Genomic DNA, 9,146 nt, shown 5'->3' on the forward strand with positions numbered 1-9,146 from the left:
CCATGAAACATATAAGGGAAAATAAACATAAATTCCTAGTAATGGCAGGAAAACAAGAATAAACAATTTTTGAAGCGATTTACTTGTACAGGCGAGCATTCTAAGCTATGCGAAGATTGGAAGAGACCACAAAGTCGAAACTCCTTACAAATTCCAACAGCTGAAGAACGAACTGTGGAAACGAGGAACAATACCATGAGCACTGCAACTCTGGTGGAGAAACCACAGAGTTTTCGATGGTTTGATTCTCAACTGTGGTATCGACGATGTCAGGTTGCAGAGTGTGGTTCCGAAAGAGAGCGAGAGATAAATGAAAATCTGAAACCCTGGGTACCAGTGAGAAAAACCCTAACCAATTCTTAATGTTTCCATGTCGTCGGATGAAACTGGGTGAAATCAACAATCACCAGACGCCCACCTGTCCGCGATGGTGAGGCCCAACAGTGACACACATACCCTTCTCGAGAGTTCGGATGTTAAATCTAAGGTTCGAGTTAAGGCGTTTAATTAACAAATGTTGCCACATTAAATTCACCCCCAAGTTATGCCTTGAATAACTATATGTGAGTACCATACCCCAGTTCACTATAATTTGATTACACAATGTGATGATTGTATGATGAGAATTTGTGTCCATGTATAAAGGTAATAATATTTAATTAATTTATTTATTTATTTGTGTTCTAAGTTGCTTGCATGTTACAAAATGCAAATTATTTATATATTGATTTTAATTAACTGTCCGACTTTCATTAAGAGAAAACAAATTTTGTTTTTATTAAATTATGCTCTTAATCTTTAATAAATTATGATTTTAATTTTAATGAGTTTGTGAGGTCATTTTTAATTAGGAATCTCAAAAGCCATTGCTTTGGGTTAAACTTTGTTCGATTTTATTGAGTCTTTGCTTTTGATTAAACTTTGATTTTGATCTTATTATAGTTAATTAAAGTATTTTCAATACATAAACAAAATCTTCTTTCTATTAAATGTTGACTTTGATTGTAATGAGTTTAGTAATGGCATTTTCAATCACATAAACGAAATATTAATAACCCCACACTCTTGATTAAGCTTTGATTTTGATTCCATTAAAGTTAATTATTGCATTTCCAAGGTCAGGATAACGGATTCTTACAATTGCGTACTTTTATGTAATTTTTATTTCGTTTAATTTTTTATTTCATCATTATCGCGTTTTCAATCAGAAAAATGAAACCTTCATAATCCCATTTTTTTATTAAACTCGTTTTTTTCTTAGTAAGCTTAGTTATAGTTTTCCCTGTGCAATGATATTTAACTTGAGATTATTCAGATGCCCAAATTTGTGTGCGCCTGGTAAGGTTGATGAGGTTGGTAATCAGCGGAGGGCTTAGACCTCAAGTAAAAATAGAGAGAGTGAAGCTAGAAATGTTAGTCTTGGTATAAGTCCTCCCTTTATTTTTTTTTCCAAAAACTAGTTTTAGGTTATACAATGTTTCTCCCACCTTGTCCATATAATTCTATATTAAACTCTTTTTTTCTCTTAGTAAGCTTAGTTATAGTTTCCCATGTGCAATGATATTTAACTTGAGATTATTCGGATGCCCATATTTGTGTGCGCCTGGTAAGGTTGATGAGGTTGATAATCAGCCGAGGACTTACCTCGAGTAAAAAGAGAGTAAAAAAGAGAGTGTGTAAAGCTAGAAATGCTAGTCGTGGTATCAGTCTTCCCTTAAATTTTTTCCAAAAACTAGTTTAAAGTTATACAATGTTTCTCCCACCTTGTAACTAATTCTATGATCTCTCCTCCAAATTCAAGTGGATTTAATTTTAAAATTCTTTGTATTAGGTATCTCAAGTGATGAAGGGATTACGTATCTGCTAAAGATGGAAAGAATCGAGTCGTATTTTTATTAGACAAGTTTTACGAGGGTTGATATAAAATCCCATAAAGTTCAATTCCTAAAAAGACTTTTTATATATATATATATATACGAAACTAAAGACTTTATATATATACACGAAACTAAATCGAATTTCCCATAAATTGGCACTGGCATTCATAGATAGAAATGGCACGTTGCACTGCTCTGTAATGATCAAGTCGGTGTGACTTCTATCTTTGACTACCAACAACATTCATAATAGTGAGTTATGTTTGCTCTTCACAAGGATATATTTAATGGTTTATATTCAAGTCAAAGATTTTTGCCACTCTTATTATTTTTGACAGCGCTTATGTCCGCCGGATCGCAGAATATTTCGAGAATCTGCAATAGTTTATATACCAGTTGAAGACATCTCCAAGTCTTGGTGAATAAGCTTATGTTGAGAAATATACAAATGAGAAACATCAGAGAGCTTCAATTAGCTTTTACAGTAGAGTTATAATGAAAATTACAATTGATTGAAGTTACTATTTCGTTAATTTACAGTTACAGTCAATTTGCACTTGTCAGTACAATAACCAAAAGCAGAGAAATATACAAATGAGAAACATCAGAGAGCCTCAATTAGCTTTTACAGTAAAGTTATAATGAAAATTACAATTGATTGAAGTTACTATTTTGTTAATTTATAGTTACAGTCAATTTGCACTTGTCAGTACAATAACCAAAAGCAGACCTGAGATTGTTTCAGTAAGAAGCAAAGACAGTTTTCTGATGAGAGGTGTAACAAGGAGTCGAAGAAATTTATATATGCAAAATCAGGTGGTTTTATAAGGATATGTACACCTGGCACTTCATTTTGAAAACAGTGGCAAAGAGGAGTAACAATATACACATAATTGAAAAGGCTGCTTGAGGTTGAGAATTAAACTGTGAGAGTAACTGTCAATTAATTTTTGGAAAATAAACTAATGCTGGCTGTTGAGAATTCTGTGTGGCTTCCCAGCAATTAATTAGAATAAGTAATACCAGCGGTGGAGAATTGAACTGCGAGAATGTTAAACAATTAATTAAGTTAAAATAAAACTGTAGCTCAGCACTCTATTGAAATCTGCAAATAAAAAATGCCGCTGATCTGGCTTGCTTGCTGTGGAGAAATGAACTGTGATGGCAATAATTAATAAAAATTAATCAAACCATTGAGAAATGAATGGTGTGATTGCCTTGGAGCATTAATTAATTATACTGAATGGTGGTTTATATTGGAATTAAGTTTGATTAATTATTTTAAAGGTGGTTTATATTGGAATTGAGTTTAAAGATTTTATATTTTGAATAAAATGAATGGTTAATATTGGTGATCTATATTAAAGTTAACGTAAAGATTTTATATTTTCTATAAAATAAATAATTAAACAGAACAAGTTAATATTATTAGTCTGATCTATTTTAATTGTTTTTAATTTTTTAAATCTGTTTTCTTTAATTTATAAAAAAACCATTTGTGAAACATACTTATCTTTCTAATTTATAAAAAATGCGTTGGCATTTGGTGTGGTTATTGAAATATAATTTGGAATAATTAGATTAACACCCTTTTAATTTAAAGTTCTCACAGAAATAGATCACTAAATCCATATATAACATAATTTATTGTTTCACTTATATCTATATATGTTAATTCTAGGCACGAAGGGTGCGAATAGTTGGTAATACCCATTCGATCATTGCTACTTAGATTAATTTCATAGTATCGAAGTTCTGGTTATCCTCTGCTGTAAACATAATTCTGGTTAAACCAGAATTCTATTATTAAGATTGACAATTGGAAATTTATTTACGTTTGCAACGGAAAACTCAATAGTGGAGTTATTTACTTTTGCAATGGAAAACTTCATAGTGGAGTAAGTTATTCGAGGGGGCATTTAAAACTTAAATGAGAACACTAGTTCACTAATCCAATTTTCTGATTGACTGCCAAACAAAAAAATAGTTTATTAGGTAATCAATATTATTAATGAAATTAAATTTTTTAATTTAAATAATATTAATATTAATAAATATATTAAATTATGTTAGTACTTTTATTTATTTATAAATAATTGAGATATAAATAATAAAAAATGATATATTTGATATATGTCAATCAATAAATTTTTTAAAATAGATAATATTAATATTAATAAATATATTAAATTATAATATTGGCATTATTTATAATTGATTGATATAAATAATGAAAAAAAATAAAAATTACACATATCAATTACATTTATTAATATGTTTGTATTATAGTTGTACAAGTAATAATAATTAAAAAAATAAAAATACATCAAAACACTCTATCATGGATAACCTCCATAAAAAAATAAATTAAAATCCTTAAGAACGCTCCTTCATCCCAAGGAATTGGAAAACAGATTCCTTGGAAAATAGTAATATGTGGAGCTTTTCACAGAAAATAAATCAAAATCCGTGAGAATGCTCCTTCACCACATGTAACTGGAAAATCTAAAACTGTGAGAACACTCTTTCACCATCCGAAATGAAAAATAAAAGGAGTCAGGCAGAGGAATTGCCTGGACGGTCAAAAGTGGCTAGAATTTGGGGAAACCACATGTAACTGGAAAATCTAAAACTGTGAGAACACTCTTTCACCATCCGAAATGAAAAATAAAAGGAGTCAGGCAGAGGAATTGCCTGGACGGTCAAAAGTGGCTAGAATTTGGGGAAAAAATTTCAAAAAAATCTTGTAGAGGCAGTGTTTGTTTTTGATGATGGAAATGGATTCAACACTTTCAAAAACCTTTAGGACACTTCAACACCTAAAATTTTAAAGTTTAACAATTATAACTTGGATTTACAAAAATCCTTACCTGATTTTCTCTATGACGAGAATTTCCATAACTTTCTGGGCAATTCCTGTTAGACTACGGTAAAATGAAAATACTGGGTGAGTCCGTCAGAACGCTCTCGGGGGAATGCCAAGCGTGAATAAGTGATAACCCGTTCGATAGTGACAAAGATGTCAGCTATCGGGGAACGTAGCACTGAAACCTGATACAACTCTGAGGGTGGCGTAGGAGGCGGAACCATCTATTCATTGTTGACAATCACATGGCCAACAACAACCTGGATCATTTCAGAAATTTCAGGTGCAACCCTTTACTTTGGGTCAGAAGATAAAATGTGAAATTTGAAATACTGCGTTCGCATTGAATGCATATAGTGGAACTAGTCAAACCTGCCCGAACTGCCAAAAATGGAAAGACCCCTTAGCCATGGTATGTAAGGTCCTATCAAGTATGGTGTAGCGGTGTATTACAGCTTATATAAAGTATGGTGTAGGGGTGTATTAAAGTGTTAAGGTTGGTTATTGCTGGCGTGGGTAGATGAAAAAAATCAATTGTCTTGAAGTTAGAAAAATAGGTCTTCTCAGGCTTATGCTTTGGCATATTTGTCTTCATATATAAGAGTGTCCAACCAAAAAAACATAATTTTAGCTTATGCTCAGGCCTATGCTTGGGCGTATTTGTCTTCATATATAAGAGTGTCCAACCGAAAAGCAAAAAAATTATGTAGGGCCTCTATGAAGGGCTGATGACGATATTCATATACTTGTTCATTGATCAGTTCAGAGATCTTCAAAGTTCCCATATTCCGAAGAGCCCATTTTTTTTAGATAAAGAGTCAATATCTACGTTCCTTTCCTTATAAATTAATGTAGCAGCAAGTGATATTATTTTAATTGATCTCCTCAATAATAAAATGTGGTGTGTGCACATGGCATTTGGAAGTATAATTGAAATAATTAATAACAAATTGATCTCCTCAATAATGAAATGTGGTGTGTGCATGTATCATTTGGAATATCTTAGGACTTTATAAACAATTTTAGGCTTACCATACCCTACAGAGCAAAACAATAAATCATACATACAAGTTTTCTGTCAAAACCTCCACAGAGCCAATGTTAGTGGATGTTGTTGAAAATAACCATTCACAAAATTATTTTAAGGGAAAAAAATAAGCACGCCATGACAATTAAGTCGCATTATATAGGCATTAACGGATAAAAATTTAATTTCTAAAATTACAATTAAGTCGCATTATATAGGCATTAACGGATAAAAATTTAATTTCTAAAATTTAATTAATAAAAAATAACTTTATTTAAAAAAAATAAAATTAATAATAATGTAATCCATGAATAACTATTAAAGAATAAAGAATATATATACAGAGAAGCATCTATACGCATAATTTATGCTGCGTTGCTTGTGTGTCTAGATGTGTTCATGGCGGCTTCCTCTTTCACTGCTTGTATGAAGGATTAAGAAGTATGGCTGCAAGCGCCAAAAACTGGTTATACCAATGCCTTGCAAGATCTGGTTGCTGGATCCCACATTGCAGGCAGCAGAAACTCTCGCCCATTAATTCCGTGGGCATTGTAGCTTGCCCCTGTCGTTTTATCCACCAGAAGCACCCCAGGGAACCCCGGATATGCCCCCTTTCCATATATTCCCGTGCATGCCGACACGGCTTCTAGCGGTGCACTTGCGTCGCCTTGGAAGTAGCCCGTGGTAAAGGGATTGGTGACTGCTCCTGCAACAACAGTGGCAATGTTGAGGATCATCCCATCGATGCCCATGTCACCGTTAGGTGCCACCAGAGGAGGAGTTTGGGGTCCGTAGATGGGCTGATGAAACGGCCACGCGCACTGTCCAGGGCATTGGCTTCCAGAGTTCCCAACCCACGCGTATGGAATGAGCTGTTGTTGCTTTTTCTCCTTCCCCATCATTCGGCTTCCTGTCGACTGCTGGCCCGGTAACAAATTGAGATTGGCATGGAATCCACAAGAACTCATGCAGAATCCTTCCACTGCAACATCCTCGGATGTAAGTACCAAATACACAGCACTCCCACCATTATTCGCCGGCAGAGGCAGAACTCTTGACTTGACAGCAGTTTCAACCAGAGTGGCAATGTCAGACCTCTTGAGCGATTTGCCAAGGGAATAATCTTGATCCACCTTCTGCTTTCCGAGAATTATAGCACTCGAGGGGGCAGCCCTGTTAGAAGCGGCGCCCCTGTACTTTTGCGTGGTCTTCCACCAGGTGGACGCAGAGGGCTGATTTGATGTATTTTCTCCAAGAGATTGCAGAAAATCAGCGACAATGGAACGTTGAAGAGGGGTGAATTTACCATACCAAATGAGGTGGACAGATATTAGTCCACTGGTAGAAAGCAGAGGACCGTCATGGTAAGTTAAAACAACAGATGGCTCTTCCACCAAGGCACCAGAAGATGCACATAATATCGCCATACACACTGCCATTTGCAGCATGACAGTAAGTTGAAGGTGCGAAACAGAACCAGCCATTTTAGGGAAAGAGTCACTCTCTATCTATCGGAGAGCCAACGGATGCAAACTCCTGTGATAAGGATCAAGAAACAAACTGCGTTAACGTCCAGAACAGGGGAGCGGAAAATCGTTCAATTTGGAAAGATGCAACTGAAAACAACAGATGAATGAAAGAGAAGAGGGATGATATATATAAATAGGGGTTAGGGTTGAAGCAGGGACGCGGTTTGGAGAGGTGCGCCGTGTTGGCGTATGGAGTAGTTTGGAAAGTTCCAGATGCGTTCCTTCATAGGGAGAGGGGATGTGTTAGGTCTTGAGTTGAAGACCTAACGTTGCCTCCCTCTTGTGCGCTCCTGCTGGTTGGCAGTCGATGTTATTGGAGACAACTATTCCACCGGTGGGGCCACAAATATGGACTCGCACTTACCACTCGTCCATTCCGTGGAAACAAGCTGCGGTAGCATTCAAAAAAGGGGCGAATAAAGTGGTTACCCCGCAATGTGAGGCAAGAAAAAGAAGAAAAGGGGATGAGACATGACATGGCAAATGCTTTGGAAATGAGGACGCGGGGGAATTCATAATCTCATATGAGTAGGGCAAGTGGTGGAATCGGGGACGCGGTTTTCGGGGGCGCTGCTCTGTCAAGCATATATTTATTTTTATGGTGGTATGATGGAAGGGAGTAGGGCAGGTTGAGGAAGAGAGTGGTGCCTTGCTGGCAATCATAAATTAATTTATATTTATCGTGTGGAGTAAAGTCGGTGAAGGGAAAAGTGGCGTATCCCTTAATTTCCTTGCAATGTGCTCCCTACTCATGAGACACTACTCAATCTCCTCTGGCCGCGAACGCCAGCACGTTCTCTGTGCTCGTTCCGTCGGTCTTTCAGTCAACACGTTAAATACATGTTTCAACGTTGCGTCTTTACTCTATCAAACTCAAAGTATAAATATCTATTGTCGTCCAGTGGGGCTTATACATTGCGCTGTTTTCCATTGAAATTGTGGCAATTTATATATGTGCGAAGCTTCTTCACGCAGAGATTATGACTTATGTTTTGTTGTTGGTTTACACACATTATTAAATTAAGTATATAAAGGTGTAAAAATATGGAGATAGAATAGAATATCTCTATGATGTTATTAAGCAGTAAAAGAAAGATAACAATTTAAAGGATGGAGGGGAGTAAATGTGTTTAGGTTTGCAACGGTCTCATTTTTGTGCTGATGCATGTCACAAATGTTGCTCAAACTATGGTTCCTAGCTAAATCATTTTTTCCAATCATACCACTATGTCAAAATCTTATATACATACTTATATCCAAGCTATAGCATGCAGGGTAATGAGAGAAACATTATGATAATGAGATTAAATAAAGAGCATCTTTCACTCGAGTGACCTTCAGATTCCAAGATATTCTGCAATCAACATAAAGAAGGGGGTTTGTTTTAGAATTTTATTTGTCTACGTTTTAAAAAAATAAATTAATTCAGAGTTATTTTCTTAGAGCCATGAATTCTAGTTTTAAATTTAAATTTAAATTTTGTCTAGCAAAGATTTGTTGGAATTGCAAATTTATGTGGTGCAGTTTACATGATCCAACTGTCCAAGTAAACTTTCAACACATTGTACCCATTTATGCATTAAAAAATACAGTTTTGAAAATGAGAAATTACAATGGTTTGTTGGAAATAAAAAACTGAAAAAGGAATCCACCAAACAATTTACATATAACAAAGATTGTCCTTTCCACTATTATAAAATTTACTAAATTCCACATAAATTTAAAGATTGTCATTAAATATTTTAGGGTTAAAATTTAAATATCATTGTATATGAATCTTTGAATTATAAATTTTAAAATTTAATTATAAATTTAAATTTTATTGTACATGAATCTTTAAATTATAA

General features: G+C 34.7%; 1 pseudogene; it reads right to left on the bottom strand.

Annotated features, from left to right (window-relative positions):
* Positions 1-6,019: 6,019 nt before the first annotated feature.
* Positions 6,020-7,410, bottom strand: LOC149228318 (protein EXORDIUM-like 2 pseudogene; annotated as a pseudogene).
* Between the last annotated feature and the right edge of the window lie 1,736 nt (positions 7,411-9,146).

The sequence above is a fragment of the Pinus tabuliformis genome, chromosome J, assembly GCF_031772625.1.
Source record: "Pinus tabuliformis cultivar Carrire ecotype Pingquan chromosome J, CPIR1, whole genome shotgun sequence".
Taxonomy (NCBI): Eukaryota; Viridiplantae; Streptophyta; class Pinopsida; order Pinales; family Pinaceae; genus Pinus; species Pinus tabuliformis.